Source organism: Rhinolophus sinicus, chromosome 16, assembly GCF_057876585.1.
Source record: "Rhinolophus sinicus isolate RSI-liver-muscle chromosome 16, RSI-T2T, whole genome shotgun sequence".
NCBI classification, from domain to species: domain Eukaryota; kingdom Metazoa; phylum Chordata; class Mammalia; order Chiroptera; family Rhinolophidae; genus Rhinolophus; species Rhinolophus sinicus.
Genome location: NC_142516.1, coordinates 110,067,155 through 110,089,499, shown reverse-complemented (window position 1 = coordinate 110,089,499; position 22,345 = coordinate 110,067,155). Strand labels below are relative to the sequence as shown.

Below are 22,345 nucleotides of genomic sequence, written 5' to 3'. Positions count from 1 at the left end.
ATCTTCTCAATGTGCCAACAGTATGACCACATGGGGAAAATCTATTGTTTTACATTATATTATTATAAACAAAGATATTTGCTTGTAATTGTAGATACTGTTGGATTTATGAATCCCTTAACAACAGCTGTATAAGTAAATTGTTTCTGTAAAGCTTTGAAAACAAAATCTTAACCAATAGTAAGTTTATATTAATTAGAAATACATTGTGTCCTCCCCCTTCAAATATCAATTTGGTCTGTCTAAGATTTAGCTCCAGAAATTTTCATGTTTAATTTTTAGTCATATTTTGGCAAAACAGAGACACTCACATGATTGCTAAATTGGACCAGATGGAAAAGTTGATCTGATGGCATTGCAGCTTCAATAGCCTCATTTCCAAGAGTTTTGCTATTCATCCCTGTGTCCCAACTTACTCATTCTCTGCACAATAAGTCACAACAGAGTACGTCCCCTCTGTATGAAGGACCTTCAAACTGGCAACAATGTGATTGCCACGTGTCAATGGAGCTTTGTTACTGAATGTCCTCAAATAAATACCAGGAATTAATTTTGTGAAACTGAAAACAAAGCATAAAATTAATCCACCCTTTTCATATGACCTGATAGAGATAAAGAAATTCCAAAAAACACATTTTAGTGATTTTTTTTCTTACCTTTTCATTGATTGTTGTTTGATAGCTACAACTCAAGGATCTATAAAGCTTGAACACTCAATTTTGTTTCTGACATGAAAATAAATTGCTTTTGATTTATAATGAATATTAATAACAATAAACATTGAAATAAAAGAAAAACATTTCAGCTAAGTACTACTATTAAATTACATGAACTTGTCTGTATAATTTTGCCAAAATTCCTTAGAAAATGGATTGAATAATGTTTATTACTTAGCAAAACCTACTCTAAGAAACGTAATTTTCCAATAGTAAAAATTTCCTTTCCTCTGAAATCTTGGAACATTTGTAAAAAGTGATTATTCATAGTCACACTTTAAAGGCACATCTTCAAAAATCATTTTTTACTAGCTAATTCCCCATAGACTTTAAGTGTTGACTTTAAGAGTTTCTGAGTGCTTGCTTTGAATATGTGTGTCAATGTAGTAGGAATGAATTTAAAAGTTATCACAAGTTTGGAATGTTATGCTAAATTAATTTTATGAAATGTCTTTTGTATTTTTCCAGTTAATAGGCATGCCTTTGTATTTTTCTTTTTTTTTTTTCCATTTTCATTATTGATAACGATACCAAACTGGTGACTGTCAGAATTTTTTCCCTTCTTCTCATTCAAGCTTTAAGGTTTTATATAAAACTGGCACCACTTCAGAATCTCTTGTAGTAGGTAAGCTAAGTATTTAAAATTAGACAAATCACTTTTTGTTTTTTGTTTTTTTTTAGAGACAATCTTCTTCAATCTTAGGATCTTTCTCCTATATATCTATGATAGATATCTATGACAAATATCTCTGATTCTAATTCCTTGAAAAATAAACTGCATTCAGTGTCAGTCAAAATAATGTTTGTTTTCTGTCATTCCTTCAATAGAATGTCCAGTCTTCAATGAGTAACAGTACACCAGGCATACAGGTGATATTTTAATAACTTATTCATAGTTTATGGTGAATGTTCATTTTTAAAATATTTCTCTTTTCTTGTCTTTATTTTTCCTTTTCTAATGTCACTCTAAGATCAATTAAAATAATATACGCAGAATTAAATATACTAGTGAATGAAGAGAATAAGTCAATACTAAGACTGAAAGCTGTACTCTGTTTGGCTTTAGCATGAGAGATTGTCAAAATGTTCTCAATGGTAGAACATAGGAAATAGTGCAGCACTAAATCAGACTTAATAAATTAGGAAAAATTTAGGGTGGACATATTTTTGTGAGGGATTCTAAATGCAATTTATAAATTAGTGAATGGGATTAAAGGAGGGAAATTTGAAATATTTAAAATTATCAAAACATATCTGTCACCTAAATGTGTCTGAATATAACATTTATATGTCTTGTGCTTTTTATTGAAACTATCATCACCACAGACTGAAAACATTCAGACGACACCACAGACGGCAAATTGTTCCACAAGGAACCATGATAATTTCTTCCTCCCTTTTGTATTTCATGTTATTAGCCTACACCTACAATATCTTATACCTCACTTCATCTGCTCAAATTCAAGGCTAAGCTCAAATTTTCCTTTCTCAGCCTCACCGACTAATCCATTCTGCATTAACTTTTTCTCCTCTGTTACCCAATTAACTTATGCATACTTATCTTTTCTGTATCATTGTTAGAGTTGTGAGATAGAATGTCATACATACATTTTGTTTAGCTAAATATATTTTCATTTCCTTGTTTTAGGGTCTGTGTATTATGCTTCTGATTGTCACATAATACTAGTAGTCATTATAGCCAGCATAAACTTGGCCCTTACTATATGGATACGTTTAGAAATATATCATGATTTCTGTTTCTTAAATTAATGCAGATAATTTTCTCTTTGGAGATCGTTGAGGAAAACATCCTAATAATCACTTTTGGTTGTGAAACATTGGCCCTCCCTGTGTTCCTCCTCCCGGAGACACTTTAGATAAGAGAAAATGAAAAATTAAAACAATAATATGTATGAATAATTATAGATTATACCCAATTGGCTCAAGAAAGAAGGGTCTGTAAGCTTAAGGACACCCAGCAAAGAATCACATAGAGAAGTATCTATAAAAACAAGCTCAGCCTGGAGACAGTTGGCGGTGTTCCTATCTGTGTGCTGGGAAAGGCTGGTTAGTTGCTTCTTACTCTGGTTCCTGAAACCAGCATATTTCTCACTAAGTCCATATATGCATAAACATGATCCTACACTCATATTTTCTTCATGGCATTTGGTGTACTGGACAATCAACAACATCTATGAACCCATCAGTCTGCAGATAAGACACTAAAATGAGAGAAAATTAATCATACAAGCTTTGCTTTCTTAAGAAAACTGAAGAAAACTTCGGTTTGTCATGAAAGACAGAGCATGGAAAGAAAATCAAGAGTCATAGAAACATTCTATCAGTGAGTTCATTTCTCCTAAATTTTAGCTTATATTTTCATGCTATAGACACATCAGTAAAAACATATTTGATAATTTTATCCTTTCAACGGTTATTTTAAAAGTGTATATTTTCTACCAGGCTTATTAAGTTTGTTTTTAAACAATTTATTCATGTCCTGCCTGTTTTCAAAAATATATTTGAATTGACTTTCTCAAGATGGCTTTTTCTACCTACAATGCATCATGATTTTTACAGAATCCATACAATCACATAAGTCTATAGGTGGCTCCATTTCTTTCAAAGGGCTTTGTTCTCTAGGTACATATGTCGAATGTTCTGGTTAGTAAATTAAAAATACAATCTTTCTCACGGATTGATTAATATTTGTTGAGGCCCATGTTTTTTACTAGATATTCCATTGTACACTAAAAATAAAGACAGAAAAATAAAAGATGTTGTCCTGCTCCTATTATAATCTCTTGCCAGGAGATACACAAACAAGCAGAGAACAAATTCCTACCCTTACGGATATTTTACATTTCAGGTAACAAGACAGCTGTGGAAAACAACTAAAGAGCAAAGTGAAACAGAATCGAGTGATGTTTCTCAGATTTTAATGTGCTTAGAATCACCTTGAGATCTTGTAAAATCCAGATTCAGGTTGAGTAGATCTGGGGTGAAACATGGGTCTCCACATTTCTAACAAATCCCCAGGTGAAACTGGGTGCTGCTGACCCTTATACTTTGAGTAGCAAGGAGACTGCAGGCTGGAACAAGACTCTGCCACTAGATAGTTGAACCCGTCACTTCATCTCCCTGCATTTCGTCTACTATACGTGGAAGAATTTAATATGTAGAAGAAGTTAATAAAATAAACAATTCATTAATGCTTCTTACAGCACTAACACTTTGATTCTCTATGAGTTTATATTATTGTACTTTCTTCTCTTTTCCAAAACTAATTTTTCATTCAAAATTTACCTAAATCAATCCTGACTGGATTATTTAATAGCAGAAGAAATAGATGAGATAGAAATCTTGCTTTCTAAATTAATGGCTCCTCTGCTTATCTAATTTATGTCATCATTTAAATAATTATTAGATAACTTCATAAACTTCTTCCTCTTTAAATAATTCATGTCTTTTCCAAAAACTGTCTTTTGAATTTTTCACTTTTTTCATTGTCTATACTCCAGCCAATTTTCTATAACAAGAATATTGAAAAAATTGAACGTTTTGTCTGCCACATAGATCTCTATTATCTTATCCTTTTTTAAGACAGGAACTGGCATTCCACAAGGTGACTAAAAAGCAATCTTGTACAGTTTTGAACTCAGAAACAAACATTTTTAACTCAGTATTTTACTGGAAATAGTTGGTGTCACATAATCTTGTGATGAGAATTCTTGGCCATGGAGGTAGGAATATGTCATTTAAGAAGCTCATGAAGATTTCCCCTTAATAACCTCTCCTTTGGTGTTGCTTCTTGGACTCTTCCTGACTGCCACCAGTAAGCAGCTGTGAACTATAATATATTGAGAATATATTGAGCAAAAGAAAGCATTGCCACCCAAGTTCTGCACAGTAATTAAGAATTGCAAATGTCTTACCAAAATTCAGTTATAATTGTGAAATTGCTTTTCCAGTCTGTTTATACAGCTAGAGTTGGAAATTTTTAGATTGCCTAATAAGAAGATAAAGGCTTTTTTTAAATTGATCTTCCCAACATATTAGAAGACTTGTCATTTAAGACTTAAAATTCTTTAGTCTTTCTGTGAAAGCCTATATAGAGATAGAAAGAGCATTTCTTATCTCCAAGAGCCATGCTTCTATTCATATCAGGAAATTAGGAAAATCAATGTACTTATCTTTCTCAAAATATCTGTGTAAAGTAGCACTATTAAAATAAGATCACTATCCACATAAAGAAATCTGAATAAATGGTATTCGTTGCTGGCTCACTGGGAGAAACCAAGTGGCTATCAGTTAAAATGCCTAATTTGGGTCATTACCCTTCTCCTGGGTCTTGTCTTTAACACTGCAAGTTCAGATATCTAAATGTCAGGACTCATGGCATATTTGCTTTTCTAGAGCTGAGGTCTGTTTCCAAAGCTTAGAGAAACTCAAGAATATAATTGTTCAAAAGAATTAAATACTTCTTCAGGCATAGATAGTACACTTTCCCTCTTAAGGATACCATTTGGGGAAAAAAGTCTTGTTGTTAGAACGTTACTCAGTGAACAGAGAATCAGAGCAAGAGGAATTAAGGAATTATTAAATATTGACTGTCTTTTGTTATCATAGTTGGATGGCGCTATCATCACAGTATTAGGGAGAGACCAACAAAGGTAACAGAAGCAACTCTGAGTGTGGAAGAGATATACAGTTGACCCGTGAATAATATGGGTTCAAACTGCAAGGATCCACTTATATGCAGATTTTTTTCAATAAATACTTGTCCTGTTTTCTATCCACCGTTAGTAGTCCACAGATATGGAGAGCTGACTGTATGCATTGATCTATGCCATTTTGTATAGGAAATCAGCATCCGTGGATTTTGGTATCCCCCGCGTCCTGAAACCAATCCCCCACTGCTACTGAGGGATAGGCAAGTTTTTGAGGAGTCAAATGTGATACACAAATTTTTGACTCCTTGGGGAGGGGGTCAAGGCCACTAAAGATGTCAGATGTCTATTTAATTATTGCTTCTTTGTCAATAACCAAAATATCTCTTTGGCTGCTTTGGATGTTTAGTCTCTGCCTTTGGTGTTTTTCCATTTCATTGTCATGTGTTTAAGTGTAGATTTCATTTATTGATTTGTGTTTTTTAAGTTACATTTTCATATTGGATTTATTTTTATTTAAAAATCATTGTGTTTCTTGTATCTGGATTTGCTGTCTTTCAAATTCTGGCAAGTTCTCAGCTATTATACCTTTAGATAATAACTCTGCCTCATACTCTCCTTTCCATTTAGAATCCCTTATGTCTATTAACTCGTCTATGTCTTTAATCATATTACCATACTTAATATTCTTTCATTACTCAGGACTGAATTCTGCATATTTTCTTTAGCTTTTAACTGGACTTTAAAATTTCTAAATTTTAAATATTATATTTTTATCTCTAGGAATTCTTTTGATTCTTCCCCCAATCTTTTTGTTCTTTATGATTATTTTAAATTTCTCTACTTTAAAAAAATGCCTATATTTGCCATGAATGATGTCTTTGCAGGTCAGATTTTGCTGTTTATAATGTCTTCTGGTGCTGTTTATGGTGTCTTGTTTCTTTAAATGTTTTCTGTGATTTTTTTTTTTTTTTTTTTTTTTTTTTTTTTTTTTTTTACTATAAGGTGCTTAATTTGCCTTGAAACTTTATATGTGGAAACACTTTGAAGCCTGGGATGTTTTTTTCCAGAACCATTGACATTTGCTTCTGTAGGTACAGTCTAAGCTCACTAAGCCGAATTTATAGCTTTAGTTTGTTTGTCTATCACCCAGGTAGTATGAATTCAGGCTGTCATTATTTGAAAAGACAGGTTTGTCATTATATGTTCTCAAGGGAATATTTTTTTCCCTTCTGCTCAGGAGAAATATGACAATACAGGCATTTTCCTTGAAGTCCTCTGTAATGGAATGATGTTATACCTAGTTCTCCCTCAGCCATGGCCCTTTGAGAGTCTGAGAATTACTGAAGTAATGGAGTCTGATGACTTCTATCATAAAACTCTGCAAAGTATGTGACAACTTTTGTTCAAGTTCATTTGGTTCAGAAAAAAAATAATTTCAAAACCTCTCAGTATCCCCACTATCACTCAGGCCCTGCCTCTAATATTCCTTACTTTCTTGCCAACAGATAGACACATTAAGATGTTTTTCATATTTTACATAAAAGATTTTGTTGTTTTAACCAGAAGCATTAGCCTACCAATATATTCCACAGTGTTTAAGAAAATGGAAGAGAATGATACTTCCCTTAGATGCTAATACGAGTTGCATTATAGCCAAAAGGACTTTGAGCCCATCTGTGCCTCAACAACAATTGTTTCTATTTATTTTATAATGTATCCATTAAAGATTGACTTTTAGAGTTTCTTAAGTAATTCCCATTTTGCTTATTTCCAAGTTATTGAAAGAACACTTTTTTCCTCCATCCTCTTCATCTCCCCATTTACCCATCTTCAAAAAATCAGACCCAAATCACTCATCTTTCAAAAACATATATTTATATGCTTCAGCAAACTAAAAAATATACTAGTGCTTGCAAAATGCCCTTTAGATTCCCTAGTAGACTCCTGACATTTATAGGCACTATATATTTGTAGTTCGCAAATCTACATATTGACAGATATGGAGTTTTTGTAGCTATTGATTTCTTCTCAAATCACATTTCTGCTAAGAATTTGATATTTCCTGTGCATATCTTTGCATAACACAGTTACCTCATTGGCACGTGGCCTAGTCTGGTGAAGTCTAAGTCTTTCTTTGGGTCTTTTGGGTGTCTATGGTAGTGGCCCCACGGACTTGAGGCTAATAGGTGGTGGAAGCCATGTTTCCTGTCACTTGCTGGCAGCTGCTCTGTTGCTGGAAAGAATGAATTCATATAAGAGATGATGAGAGAATTGTTTCTTTGTTCCCTTGGTTCCCGAGGTTCAGCTGCAAGTTTCCCCTGTCTTCAATTACATGAGTGATCTTATGGTTCAAACAATTCCTCCTTTTTATCTAAACTACTTCAGATACTTAACTGTCACTTACACTATTTAATGTTATATATGACTGTCACATGCAGCCACTTTATACAATATTGAAATCTTTTGTGGTTACCGAAGTGAGTAATAGAATTTATCTTTCAACATTTATTTACCCAGCATAACATTCTTGTGAACACAGAATTAACAGCAGACATTAGCAAACAATGTGGGAAGATAGCATTTCCCGGTTACATCACAGGTTTCTGGGTTATCTAAATTTTAAAATATTTTAACCATTAATAAAGTTCAGAGATAAAACTCTGGAACAAAATTACCAGTGCCTTGCATAGTTAGGATTTTTTTCTACAAGAAGCTTTAATATAGAGTTAATGTAGCAGTTATTATGTGACTTTACATTACAGAAAGTCAAGAGGCAATCAACAGCTGAGTATATTATATTATCACAGTACATCATTATATATGAACATACATAATTATAAAATGTATAATTAAAATAAATAAATATTCATAGAGTCACACTATCCCGATTTGTTTTTAAATCACATTAGTTGGTGAAATTCCCTAGAACAGGAACAACTAGCATATCTGTCATTCAGAAAAATGTGTGTTTAACTAAATATTTTCCCCAGACCGCCACACATCTGTTTCTAAATTATTAGTTCTCTAGCATCCTCATGAATGAATATGGTGGCAAGAACAGACCCCAGTAGCTGCATTACCCCTGAATTTAACAGATGTTCAATATGCTGAGCCAGATGACCCCTCCCTTCCAGCTAGTATCTGCACTTGTTCCACTAGTGGCATTTCCCTTGGATGAGGAGGCCTCTATGAAATAGACAAGAATTAGGAATATCTCTGGAATAATCTCAGCTTCCCCTGGATGTAACAACATTAATCATAATTTTAAAATTTAATAATTGAGGCAATTTAAGCTATGCCAAAAAAATTTAAAACATGTTTATAATAAAAATAATGGTACTATTTTATCATGTTTTGCTATGCAGCTATACATAATTAAATTACTTATTTTATTTTTTTTACATTGCTTTTGATATAAAAGAAATTTGGGTGGTTCAAAGACGAAATTCAGTGTTGAAGCTTACAAATACACACATGAACCCTATGACTTGGTCCACATTGCTTTCATTTGGGCAAAAGAAAGGCACGTGGAAAGGAAGAAGCATACAAAGGGTAAGTGCTATAGAAAGTGTTAGGGAGGCAAGGTTTTGACTCTGGAGACAGGCAGATCTAAGTTCTCACTCTGCCACTTACTACTAGCTGAATGACTGAGTACAGGAGTCCCACATTATCCACAGTGTCACCTTCCATGGTTTCCGTTACCTGCGGATGGTCAATGTCCATCTGAAAATATTAAATGGCAAATTCCAGAGATAAACAATTCATAAGTTTTAAATTGTGCACTGTTCTGAATAGCATGATGAAATCTCACACTGTCTTGCTCTGTCCTGCCTGGGATGTGAATCATCCCTTTGTCAAGCATAGCCATGCTGTCTACGCTTCCTGCCCATTAGTCACGTAGCAGCTTAGTCTAGGTAATCAGATTGGGTGGGTGGGGGGGTGGGGGGAGAGAGAGAGAGAGAGAGAGAGAGAGAGAGAGAGAGAGAGAGAGAGAGAGAGAGAAGCCATATTCACATAACTTATTACAGTTTATTGTTATAATTGTTCTATTTTATTATTAGTTGTTGTTAATCCCTTACTGTCCCTAATTTATAAATTAAACTTCGTCATAGGTATGTATGCATAGGAAAATATAGGATATATAGGGTTCCATACTATCTGTGGTTTTAGGCCTCTGCCTTGGGTTTGGGAATGCATACCCAGTGGATAAGATGGGACTTCTGTAATTATTTAAGCCTGTAAACCTCATTTTTCACAACTACGTGGCATGTAGTATTACCTTCACATAAGATTGTTTGGAATTCAAAGGAAAATAATGTTTTTTAAGTTCTTAACACAATGCCTAGTGTGTAGTAAATTCTCAACAAATGTTAGTAGAATCCAAAAAAGACCAAAATAAGTTGGGACATGATTAATAATAATTATAGGAAGAGAAATGAGGGTGATTGAAACATCAGATATATAGTTAGTTACAGAAATTCATGTGCAGGGTTATTTTTAATATACTTTAGTGATAGAAAAATATGAATAAGGAAAAATTGTAATGGAAAATTTCCTGCCCAGAACATGTTGGTGAGTGTCCATTTATTTTACGGCAATCAACCCTCGTATCAGAGGTCAATTGATTTTATTTACAGCGTGCATATACACTCTTCATTTAAAAATATTCATCCAAATTCCCAATGTAAACTCTTCTGTTTGCTGCCTAACAATAATTATGGAATACAGACAAAGCTGGTGGGAATTGCATTCCCTGAAGTTCTTTTCACAACTACAACATACTCTTAGGCTTGTCTCTTCCTATAGTATTTCTTTCATTGTGGTCTTTCTATTAGATCTTTCTCTGGATTAAACACAGCTACCATGCTCTTATAAGAACTAGGTTCAGTTTAAGTAGTGCTTGCCTAGTTTCTGGTGAATTCATGTTCTTTCCTGATTATACTTGTAAGGGCTACGGGACCCTTCATGCTGCCATGACTGGGAGTCAGCATCTGAAATTATTTTCATTAGGTCACTTCAGTTATTGAAACCATCCATTGATTTAAGGGTGTTGTAGAGCTAATATGACATGGTTATCCCTTCTAAGAAACACTGTAAATTAAATTAAAAAAAAAAAAATAGCCCCCGCCCCACCTTCCCTCTAATCCTCTGCTTTGCAGAATGAAAGCCAGAGTAATAATAAGTTGGAAGGGTGATTAAAATTAGAACAGTAAGGGCAAGCTCCAGCTATCAGCACTTTTTATTAAACCTCCATACAGTATCATGAGACAGGATTTTACAACTGATTGTAGCTGTGTTTGCCAAAAGCTAATTAACAGGGTTAAGCTTCAAGAGTTTTTTTCCCACTGAGCAAACTAAAACAACATTTAGAAAGATACCCCATATCTAATCTTCAGTTAGTCTGTGCTACTATGTTTATGTCTAAATTTTAGAGTGGGTTTAGAATATATTAACACAATTAAAGTTATAACATGATAACAAATAATGAAAAGTCAAATAACTTATACTTTTAAACTAATGGGACTAAATATGGGACATTGCTGAAAGTTCTGATCATCTTAAGAAAACAAATTTTAAAAATTTACCATGAGAAATATGTGTGAATTTAACCATTATAACTGAATTCATTATCTTCACAAATATATTTACTAAGTTGATCCTGTAAAATACTGTTTTTAATGCTAACCGATGGTTTTTAAAATAATAGAAAAATATTGCAGTATTACATAATATATTGTAAATTCTTATTCTATTGAATATGCTGTAATTTTCCTTAGACTTGCTAGGTTGTTTCCATGAAAAAAGTTTGCTGAGAAACTAATAGTGAAAACAATAGGTTTGAGAAATATGTGTTAGAGGAAGGGCTGGGGAAACAAGAGAGATCATTTCACATTAAGATTTCCTTTGTTTTAGATATTTTAGGACATTATCGCTGTTTAAATTACTACAAAAATGTAATCCAGTCCCTTCTCTTTATAAAAATGTGACTGCTAATTATAAACATTTTGAAATTTAAGTCTCTTTAGGAGTTATTCTGTTAGAATGAAAAACATTTTTTATTTTAAAAAGATGCCATAATATTACTCTATCCTAAATGTGTGGACTTTCTAAAGTAGTTTAAGTTACAAACTTTCACTTTTTTATTACTAAGAAACAAAAGTAACTTATTACTTATTTGGATTTTTCTGCATTTAAAATATATTTTTCCTGTATTAGTTTATTTCCATTTGTTTTATTACCATTCCACATAAGAAATAATTAATAATTTACATCACGGTTTCTCAACTTTGGCACCACTGACATTTGAGCTGGATAATTCTTTGTTTTGGGGGCTGTACTGTGCATTGTAGAATACTTAATAGCATTTTGGCCTCTACCCATTAGTTGCCAGTAGCACCCTCCCAATTGTATCAACCAAAACATTTTTGTGTGGCAGTTTTTAAGTTATTCGTTTTTAAAATCAGTAATTTTTAGTGGAAACAAATTGACCAAAAGTCTGTCACAGAATTCTGAGACCCATTAAAACAAAGCTTAATGAGAAACCTGTGTGTTCTTTTGGTCAACACTTGAACTTCCCATAGTATTACTTGGATAAGAGACTTAGAGTTGCCCATCACCCATTTCTGGTGTTACATCTGCTGAAACTTTAGAATTTGATAATTTGGGATTAACATTATTTTCTGGGTGGGAACTTTGGTTTTTTTCACCTTGTCTTAAGGTGAGGAATCATCTGACATACTGTGTTTCCCTGAAAATAAGACCTAGCCAAACAATCAGCTCTAATGCGTCTTTTGGAGCAAAAATTAATGTAAGACCCAGTATTGTATTGTATTATATTATATTATATTATATTATATTATATTATATTATATTATATTATATTATATTATATTAATTATATAAGACCCGGTCTTATATTGTAGTAAAATAAGACCAGGTCTTATATTAATGTTTGCTCCAAAAGATGTATTAGAGCTGATTGTCCGGCTAGGTCTTAATCTCGGGGAAACACGGTAGTAAAAAGCTAGGGAGAGGCTCTACTGGTGCAACACCTCAAAGGTTAGGACAGATAAGCAAAGAGCAACTTTGTTGATGTGTAAGCTAGTTTACAAAGGCCAAATTCTGTAATATGTCCACATGTTGTATGTAAAATTTTGTATAGCTGTATCAATATGGAATAAATGTGTTGGTATGTCAAATTTTACTTTTCTAGTTACTTGAATGTGAATTCTCAGATTTACAAATACTGAGGTAGTTCAAAGAGCCTAAAATGTGGCTTAAGTAATACTGAGCACTGTCTTGCTACAGTTAATTTTATACTTATTCTAGGAAAAATAAATCATATTGGAAGTTGAAAAAAAAAAAAAAAATGTCTCCAGACATTGCTAAATGTCTCCTGGAGGGGAAAAGGAGCAAAATCACACTCTACTCTTGGTCGGGAACCACTAATCTGTACATATAACTGACTGTGAAAAAAAAAGATGGAAAAATCGAGTGTGCCCAACCCGTAAGCAACTTTAATCTATGAACATTTGAGTAAAATTAAGTAATTTAAGGAGAAAATATCAAAATATAGGTATAGAAAACTGATATTACATCTTAACATTTTAATTTTGAAATTTAATATACAATGAACAATACTGAATACAGATTATTCAAATGAAAATTGATATAATTCTACTCCGTTGACATTGAAATATAAAATATAGTAAACTTTGCATACTTAAGTTGCACAATTTGATCTTTTTTGACATATATATGTCCATAAAACCAGCATCACAGTGCAGATATTGAACATTTCAGTTATACTAGAAAGTTTCCTTATTCACCTTTGTAAGGCATTCTTCTCTCATTTCTCAATTTCAAACAAGCACAGACAGGCTTTCTGTCACTATATATCAGTTTGGATTTTCTAGAACTTTATATACACGGAATCATACAATATGCACTCTTTTTGCCTGACTTCTTTCACTCAGAATAATGATTTAGAAATGTATCCATATTATCGTGTATAGTAATAATCATTTTGTTTTATTGCTGAGTAGTATTCCTCTGTGTCGATATGCCACAGTTTGTTTTATTCATTCCCTATTGATAAATATTTCAGTTATCGCTCTATTTGGACTATTATAAATAAAGCTTCTATGAACATTTGTATATGAGTCTTTGAGTATAAAGTTTGGTTTCTCTTGGGTAAATTCCTAAGAGTGAAATAGGTAGATTACATGGGAGGTGTTTGTTAAACTTTTTAAGAAACTGTCAGGTTTCTGATGTGATTGCAACTTTTTACATTCTTTCCAGTGGTTATATGGGAAAGTCAGTTGCTCTCCATCTCACCAACATCTTGTATGCTCATACATACAGAAGCTTAAAGAACTCATTACTTGCAGTTCTTCACTAGAAGAAAGTTAAAGGAAGACTTTCCTTTAAGTAGTATGACACCAGATAGAAACATGGATTTATACAAAGCAATAAAAGCATGATAACAACATGGGTAAATACAAAGATTTTTTTCTTTATTGTATACATCTCTTTAAGAGATGAAAGACTACTTAAAGCTGAAAAATAACAACGTAATGCGATATACAGCACATCTAGTAGTAGTAAAATGTACCACAAAAGTTGGGAGAGAATAAATGGAAGTATATTATTTTAAAGTTATTACAGTATACATAAGGTAATATAATATTACTTGAGGTAGACTGTAATAAGTTAAATGTTTACACTATAAACCCTAACCAACCATGAAAACATTGTACAGTGTTATAGGAAGTGAGCCAACAAAGAAAATATAATGGAACTATTAAAAACAAACAAACAAAACAACAATAAAAACAACTTGATTCATACAAAAAAAGAGGAAAGAAAAAGAAAAAGGAATAAACAACAGATGGGATAAGTGGACAATGTATAGCATGATGGTTGAATTTAAACCTAAATGTCCCATTCTAAACAGTCAGACTGTAGAGTTGCAGACTCTCCATAGATCAGATATTCAATTTTAACAAGAGCCAAGTGACTCCTTTTCAAAAGGAGTCAATCTGGTAACAATGTCAGGGAGGTTGCAAGTTTTAAAGTCAAAAGAGAACTTCTGGTTGGAGGCTCCCTCTCTTTGCCAGGGGCTGCAACCAGCAGAAGCATGAAGCACAAGTTCATAGCTCAAAGGGATTATTAAATTGTGGGGACCCAAAGGTGGAGAGCTTCTGCTTGCTGGGTAGCTTCCAAGCCTGTTGGTTTGGAACCCATTTTTAGGGTGAGGATTTTCGTATTCTCCCACATAAATGACCAACTTAGAATGTCCCAGCGAGGCACAAACTGCATCTGATACTCAAAGAATTTGATGTTTTAAGGCTTACCTTTTGGTGGTAGAGGCTGCAAAAATATGTTTTTCTGTGATTTCCAGAGGGACGGAGTATTGCAAACCCGCCCACATAGTTCCAAGAAACTTTATTCACAGAACAAGCTCCTGAACTGCTTTGGAGTTTATCAGCCACCTCTGTGAGCAAAGCTGTGCTACTAAAGTCAGGGTCATTGCCACAGTTTTCTGACTTGCCAACTAGCAAGATATTGTCAATCTATTGGAAATTTTAAGAGGACAAGCACTCACATGTCCTCTGCCGCCTCCACTGATGGAAAGTGGAGGGGAGGTTTTCTCACCAGCACTTCTCTACTCACAGGACTTCCCTCCCCATCAGGAAAATCCCTCTGGCACATGTGGAACAGAGATGCACAACCATCTAGAATAACAACTGCAGATGTAGAAGCAACGGCAGTACATGCACTAGCTCCAAAGGTTTCATCCACCAGGTCACATTTGCATCCTTTCTCCTCTCTTTCCTGCCCAAACTTCATCAGTTGAATCCTGGGAGATTGTGACGTGGCCCCGATATCCACCAGAACTATAAAAATGATGTCCCTCCACATAGTTCCCCAGCATACACATGGCTTTCTGCTTCTTGGCACCTTAGTCTTTCAACTGGAGAATTTAGTTAATTTATTTTTAATATAAGTACTGACATATTTAGTTTCTTATCTACTCTACTCCTATTTGTTTTTAATGTAACCCATCTGTTTTATATTTGCTTTTCTTTCTTGCCCTTTTTATAATGAAACATTTTATTACTATTTCATTTCGCTCTATTAAATTGTTAAACTTTTACTACTTTTAGCAATAGTCATAATATTTACATGCATTTTTGACATATTACAATAAAAAATCACTGCTTTTATTACTTACCCTTATTATGTTAGAATCTTAGAACACTTTAATTCTATTTATCCTCTCCCAACTTTTGGTAAAATTGCCATTCATTTTAATGTTAAATTGTTATTTTAATCAAGACACGATTATTGTTTCATTTGCAGTCCGTATTCATTTATATTTGCCTGTATATTTAAAAAATGTATTTTGTATTTACTATATTTCTATTTTTCCCTGTTGTAGGATATATTTCCTTCTACCTGAGGAACATCACTTAGTTTTTCTTTTAAAGATCTTAGTATTTTTCTTTAAAAATCTGTATTTCATTTCAGTTTTGAACAACCTGTTGGTAATTAATAATGGATTCTATATTGGCAGTTATTTTCTTCAATATTTGAACTATGCTATTCTATTGTCTTATGATTTCCACAGCTCTTCTTGAGAGGCCAGCTGTATGTCTCATGGTTGTTCCTGTGAAGGTAATGTTTCTTTTCCTTAGGTTGCTTAGTAGTTTCCCCTGTCCTCGCTTTTCTGTGGTTTTATTAGAATATGAGGTTTTCTTTGTATTTATCTTGCCTGTGTTTCAGAACTTTGATCTATTGGTTGATGTTTTGCATCAGTTTTGCAGAATTCTTGCCATTATCTCTTAAAATATTACCTCTGCCTTATTTTTTCTTTCTCTCCTTTTAGCATTCCAGTTACATGTATATAAGACTCTTCCTTTGTCTCACAAATCTCCTATAACCGTCGTGTTTTTAATGTTCCTTTTCTCTCTCTGTACTTCACTTTTAATCTCATATTAACATGTCAGTGTCAGTAATCTTCTGCTGTCTTCATTCTGCCAATATAATCATTCTATGATCATTTATTTTCAGTTCTAGAAGTCTCTTTCTTTCCTTTTATAGATACCGATTCTCTGCCGAAATCTCCATCTTTTCATCTATTTTTCTAGAGTGTAATATACTGATTATAATTAGTTTTATGTCCTTGTCAGGTAGCACCAGTATCTCAGTCATCTGTGAGCCTGTTTCTATTTATTTTATTTTTCTATTTATTAATTTTATGGTCTAGCAATTTTTATTAAATACTAGTTGTTCTGTAGTAAAAAAAAATATAGAGGCTTGAGGCGATGATCTATTTCTCCAGACATTATTATCTCTTTCCCGCTATGCTAAAGCTGTATTGGTGTTACTAGAAGAACTCTTCTGATTTACAGCTGCACTGCAGCCCCATTAACACTTATTGTACTTCCGGTTTGGACTCAACCAAGAGCTTTTGGCATTCTCCATGACCTTTCCCAGTTTCAGTCTGAAACTATAATTATTATAAGACTGTTGATAGCTCTGTTATGCTTTGCAGAGGCTTTCCACCGCTTTTAAATCTCCCACCCCATTTAGCCCAGAATTTGGAGAATATTTTCAGGGGAAACTGAATCTCCTGCTTGGTGCTGCCCCGTTCCACCATAACACTATGGATTCCTCTACCCTCCAGCAGCATCCTCCAGGGTCTCAAGGCTTACATTCTGAGCCCTCTGGTGCTGTCTGGAGTTACCAATTGACCCCAGAGTAAAACACAGTACAGAAATGACTTCACCTCTGAGGAGTCTGGCTCCTGATGAAACACCTCTGTGTGCTTTTTCAGTCCTGATCATAGGCCAAAGCTTTCCCTGACAGACCTCAAAGGGGAAAGCTACCCTCCTCCCACCAAATTTGCTGCACAGCCAGTGCACTGAAGTCTCTGAAGGGAGTGATGTCAAGAACTGCTGTTCTCTTCTCATATGTAAATACCTAGCCACAGTACCTTCATTCCTAGGTCTCCTTATCTTAGGCCAAGGGCCAAGGTCATCTTCAGGTGTCTCCTTATGGGGGTTGGGGTGGGAGGGAGTGAGACACTTTTGCCACTATGACTCAGTAACCAGTACTTTTCCACTCCTAGCCCTTCCCCCTCACCTCACCGGGGCCCCATGGTCCATAAAATTGCAAGAGCCTTTTGTTCAGGGCTCCTTCAAATGTGGAAACACTCCCACATCTATGCTGATCTACTTGATCTTTGACTGGTCAGCCTTTCCATGGGGGAAATGAAATCCGGGGTGGGGGGAGTGTCAGCTTTTCTCTGATTTTAGCCTCCTGTTTATACCATCTCAGAAAGTGATTAAAGGCTTAACTCTTTCATTTTGGGCTTGTTGCTGTAATCAGCTATATAATAACCTGGCAGCTCAGCTTTCTCCCAGCTCAGCGGAGCTCCTGACAGCTTTTCTTCAGCTCTCTTTCCCAGTTCTTATTGTCTCTTGATTGCCACTAAATATGTTACTTCTGTATATTATCAGAATTTTACCTTTATTTTCAGCAGAAGTGCTGTTTTATTGCTATCTAATCTATCCTACCCAGAAGTATAATTTCTACCCTCTGTCTTTCAGTTAAACATCCTGAAACTACCACATAACACTTCTGATTACACTTCATTAACTGAACTTAGTTACATTGTTAAAACTAGCTTCACATGTGTCTGGGAAATATATAGTCCTATTACTGAGAACATTGCCATTTTATTTTCTGTTAGGAAGGAGAAGGGGGCAGGGGAATGGTTATCAAGGCAGAAAACTCCCAGTCTCTTCCATGGAGTCCCTTTCCTGCCCTGGTTTCATGTTGTATTTTCCACCTGCGTCTCTTCATGTTATCTTGTAAATCTGACACTGGCTGAAGTGATTATGTAAAATACGTTGAGTTTCTATGCACAAAGTAGATGTCTGAAGTTGGTGGCGTGGTCAATGACTAGATAGTGGAATTATCAACACCGGTGGCATTTGGGTGGCCAAAGACAGGTTCATGGTGAGAGGCAGGCATACATCTTGCAAAATGAAACTATAGTGGATGAAGCAAATGCATTTCTTCAGTTGTGGCTGAAACTTTCAATGGTTAATGTGTCTCTGAAAATGGTGCAATTTACATTTTTTAAATTGATTTTTTTTTTCTTATAGTATAGACTGCTCTTAAAAAACAATAGCCAAATTTAAGTGTGATCATAGAGTCACCCTAATGTCAGATAGCTTTTTTTTTTCCTTCACAGCTTTATATTTGAAATAACAAGCAGTTCATAGTCACCGTCATTGAGCCCTGTATTAAAAGATTTTCCAGCAGAGTTGCCCCAGTTCTAAGATTAAACAGTATTGCACTTTAAGATGAACTGACTTTCAGGGTCCTCGTCAAAGAAGAAAAGTATTGCTTCTATTTGTGTTTTTCTTAGATTACAAGCATATTGCAGAAAGCTCTACTTTAAAAATTAACACAGCAGAGCACAGTAACATAGTAAAGTACCAGCCTATGTTAGGATCTTAGACAGCATTTCATTGTAAGAACAACGATTTAGGCTATAATTGGTATAAAGTAAACACAGTATGTTTCACTTCAGTGGTCCAAGGCACACAGTTTCCCAGATACAATCTTGTTCTCTAATAGTGCCCCCAGGGGGATGTCAATTCGGTTACCATGACTGACGATGATGGTAACTGTTCCCTTTAGTGAAAGTTTCTTGCCAAACGTCACATCTCCTGAAACTGTTAGGTGATGCAGTTCAAGCATATCTGGTATACTTTCGAATCTCCTTAGATAATCCTGAAACTCTGTAAAAGAACTGCCTACTTTAACCAAAGGCACTGAAGGAAATTCCCACTTTTCACTCATTGTCAAAGATCCTGCATTAAGACTGTAGAGGTTTGATATCATAAGCAAGAGATCAAATGTGGTTTTGACAGGCAGCAAGTTGGTCTTAGGAACATTAATAACTAGAGAGTTCTCAAAACTTTTAGTGGCAGCCCCTACTGCAGTTTCTAACTGAAGGATATTCAGTGCTCCATCTAAGGTCTTTGGATTCACAATGATTTCCATGTCAATAGCATTCTGTTCCTGCAGTCCTAACTGCTGCAAGCGAGATCCAGAGTTTATTTGTGTTGAATAATTTGAATTTTGATACAAACTTGAACTCATCCATGTGTGCTTTTGGCACTGGGACGATTTCCACCAGTCTCAGTTTGCCTTCACACCAAGTGAGTGTCCCACCCTTTACATTTGCATGTGTTTTATTTGTGACTTTCATGACAAATTCACAGGGTTTTCCACTGGGTGGGTTCATTAGATGATTAAGAATATAAAGATCCACTGTGGCACCCAGATTGTCTATATTAGACACAAAAATATACTCTTTGCCTTCTCCTACAAAGCTATCCAGCAAATCAGAATTGTAGAAACTGGAGTAAATATCACCGTGACCTGGAAAGTACCAAGCTTCTTTATTTTCCCGAGTATGACACATCCTTCGCTACAGGCAGTAAGATTCTTTATTAATGCTCGGGTGCCTGCTTTGGTTAAAAGTGTAGATTTTCACATGACAATGACTGCACTTCTGATATATATACATATATATATGATCTTCATCCACGTTAAACTAGTTCATTAGAGCAAGAGGAGCATTTGCATTGTAGGTTTTGTTCAAATGTTCAATTTGCTGAATGGACAGATCCAAAATGGTATTCTCATTCCTCACATCCATCAGACTTCGGGGCCTTTGCAGCACATGCTTCTTTCCAAACCAGCACTGAGTTTTACTGCCACCAGCTTATTCGGCACAGGAGATAGATTATCAGGTAAGCCCCTGGAATTCATCATTTCAAAGGGTTGAATCAAATCTTCTGGAGGTCTCTGGATTTTTCGCCATTCCACAGAAGGTTGCTTTTCTTGCAAAAATCTATGAAATAGCTTGCGAAATCCATCAAGGTCTTTTTCAGTGTGTTCTAACTCATGTGATGGTGCTGTGATGAGTATTTTTTTCTAGTTCCTTTTCTACAGATAATTCTAGCTCTTGTTGAATGACTTCTTGGAACTGGAAAGCGCCATCTTGAGACATTGCTTTGCTAAGATCTTTTAACAGATTCTTGAAGTCCTCAAGGAAAGAGGATGTTAAAAGATAGAACTTTGACAGTGGCCTGGGGACTGCGAGAGGGCCAGCCCAGCATCCACCAAAAATCACTCAGCTATTTTTTTGTTTATCATTGTAAGTTAATAAATACTTATATATACGCTTTGGTTGCTGATAGAAAAAAAGAACTCATGTTATATAAGTGACTAAGGTTTCTTAGCGTTTATAACCAAAATATACAGAATAATTTGTAAGTTTTACAATTGTGTATTTTCATGTGCCTTTTATGTCTGATGACACATATATCTAATAGAGTCAATTGATGAGTTGGTTAGTAAAATCTACTATACCCTTTTCAATGTTAGCTAATACTCTTAAGAGGTGTACTATAAATAATATCCAAGTCATTTGTCTTGGAGCCTGTGTCAAAAAGCTCATTCCCTTAAAATATATAAAATGGTTGCTGACCATTACATGTCATATGTAGGTGTCCTGTAGGTTATATGTAGTTTTCTATGTAGGTGTTAAATATTTATTCCTCAATAAACGGTGGAGGTTCTGAGCACACGTGAGAACAAAATGCATGATGCCATTGTTCAGTCAGGGACAGAGAGTACACCATTTATTTTGCTAGGGACAGTTTAATCTAGAGAATGACTAACCAGACATTGAATAAGAGAAATGGCAAAAAGGGAACACTAGGATGTCACAGATGCAGTCACTTCAGAAAGCAATTTCCAGCAGCCATTACTGGGATGGGAGTAGAGAGGGAAGAGTTTGGAAACTTAGAAATCTGGAGGCGCTGAGACTCAGATCTCTGAAGTGGATGCACTGCTGGGCTGGTTCTGGTGTCTTCGGAGCATAGAGAAGATGCTACGTGGGGCTGGGATTGAGGCCAGAGAGGATGAGGAGCCAGCCAACTGCTGCTGATGTCCCTTGTGGGGGTTGATTCTCAAAGTGTTGGAAAACAGCCAATTTGCCACTGCCAGGGGAAAGGACATTGGGGAGTGGCTGACAGGACAGAAGGCAAACAGGAACGAATGTTTCTCTTCTTCTCTAGCCTACCACTCTCTCTCTATCCACCCTACTGGCACAGCTGGAACCATCTGGCAAAGGGGCAATGTGGTTTGCAGAGTGCCAACCTTGGCATCCCAGAGCAGAGGCTAGAAGGCAGGGGTTGAAACTGAGAGAAAATAGCTTAAAAGTAGCAAGGCAAAGATCTTACATATGTTACCTAATGAGACACTGGGTGATATACGTTTTCTAAGTTATAGTATAATACTCCGTACGATTTCATTTTGATGGAGGATACTATTCATATAATTAAATGTGGACAAAACAAAATGTATGTGAAATTATGTCCCCTAAATTTCAAGTGGATATCTATTCTCATTAAGAAAAACTGAAATAAGGAAAAGAAAAGCCAAAGTAGGTGCTCTGTGTGTGTGTGTGTGTGTGTGCGCGTGTGTATGAAGTGATATATATATATATTTATACATATTTATGTACATACATATATATGTACATATATATGTGTATATATATGTGTGTGTATATATATATATCCATAAGTAACATCTTCATTGAGATTTTGGATTGAGAAAAAATAGATTATCTTAACTGATACTCTAGCTTAAATTTTCTCTGGACTCTGGCATTTTAAAAAAGTGAACCACAACTTTTAATGGAGAGAAGTGAGGATGACATTTGGCTGATACAGTAATATATTTTGATTACATTCCACCTCATTCTGGAGGAGAAAAAAGAGTGTTCGAACAAATAATATAAATGAACTAAAAATATAACTTCAGTTGTTGTAGGCAACCTTCTCCTTCCAAGGGGAA

The 22,345-nt window shown here is 34.8% G+C and overlaps 1 pseudogene; it reads right to left on the bottom strand.

The window, feature by feature from the left end:
- Positions 1-18,994: 18,994 nt before the first annotated feature.
- LOC109456909 (UTP--glucose-1-phosphate uridylyltransferase pseudogene) lies at positions 18,995-20,489 on the bottom strand (annotated as a pseudogene).
- Positions 20,490-22,345: the final 1,856 nt, after the last annotated feature.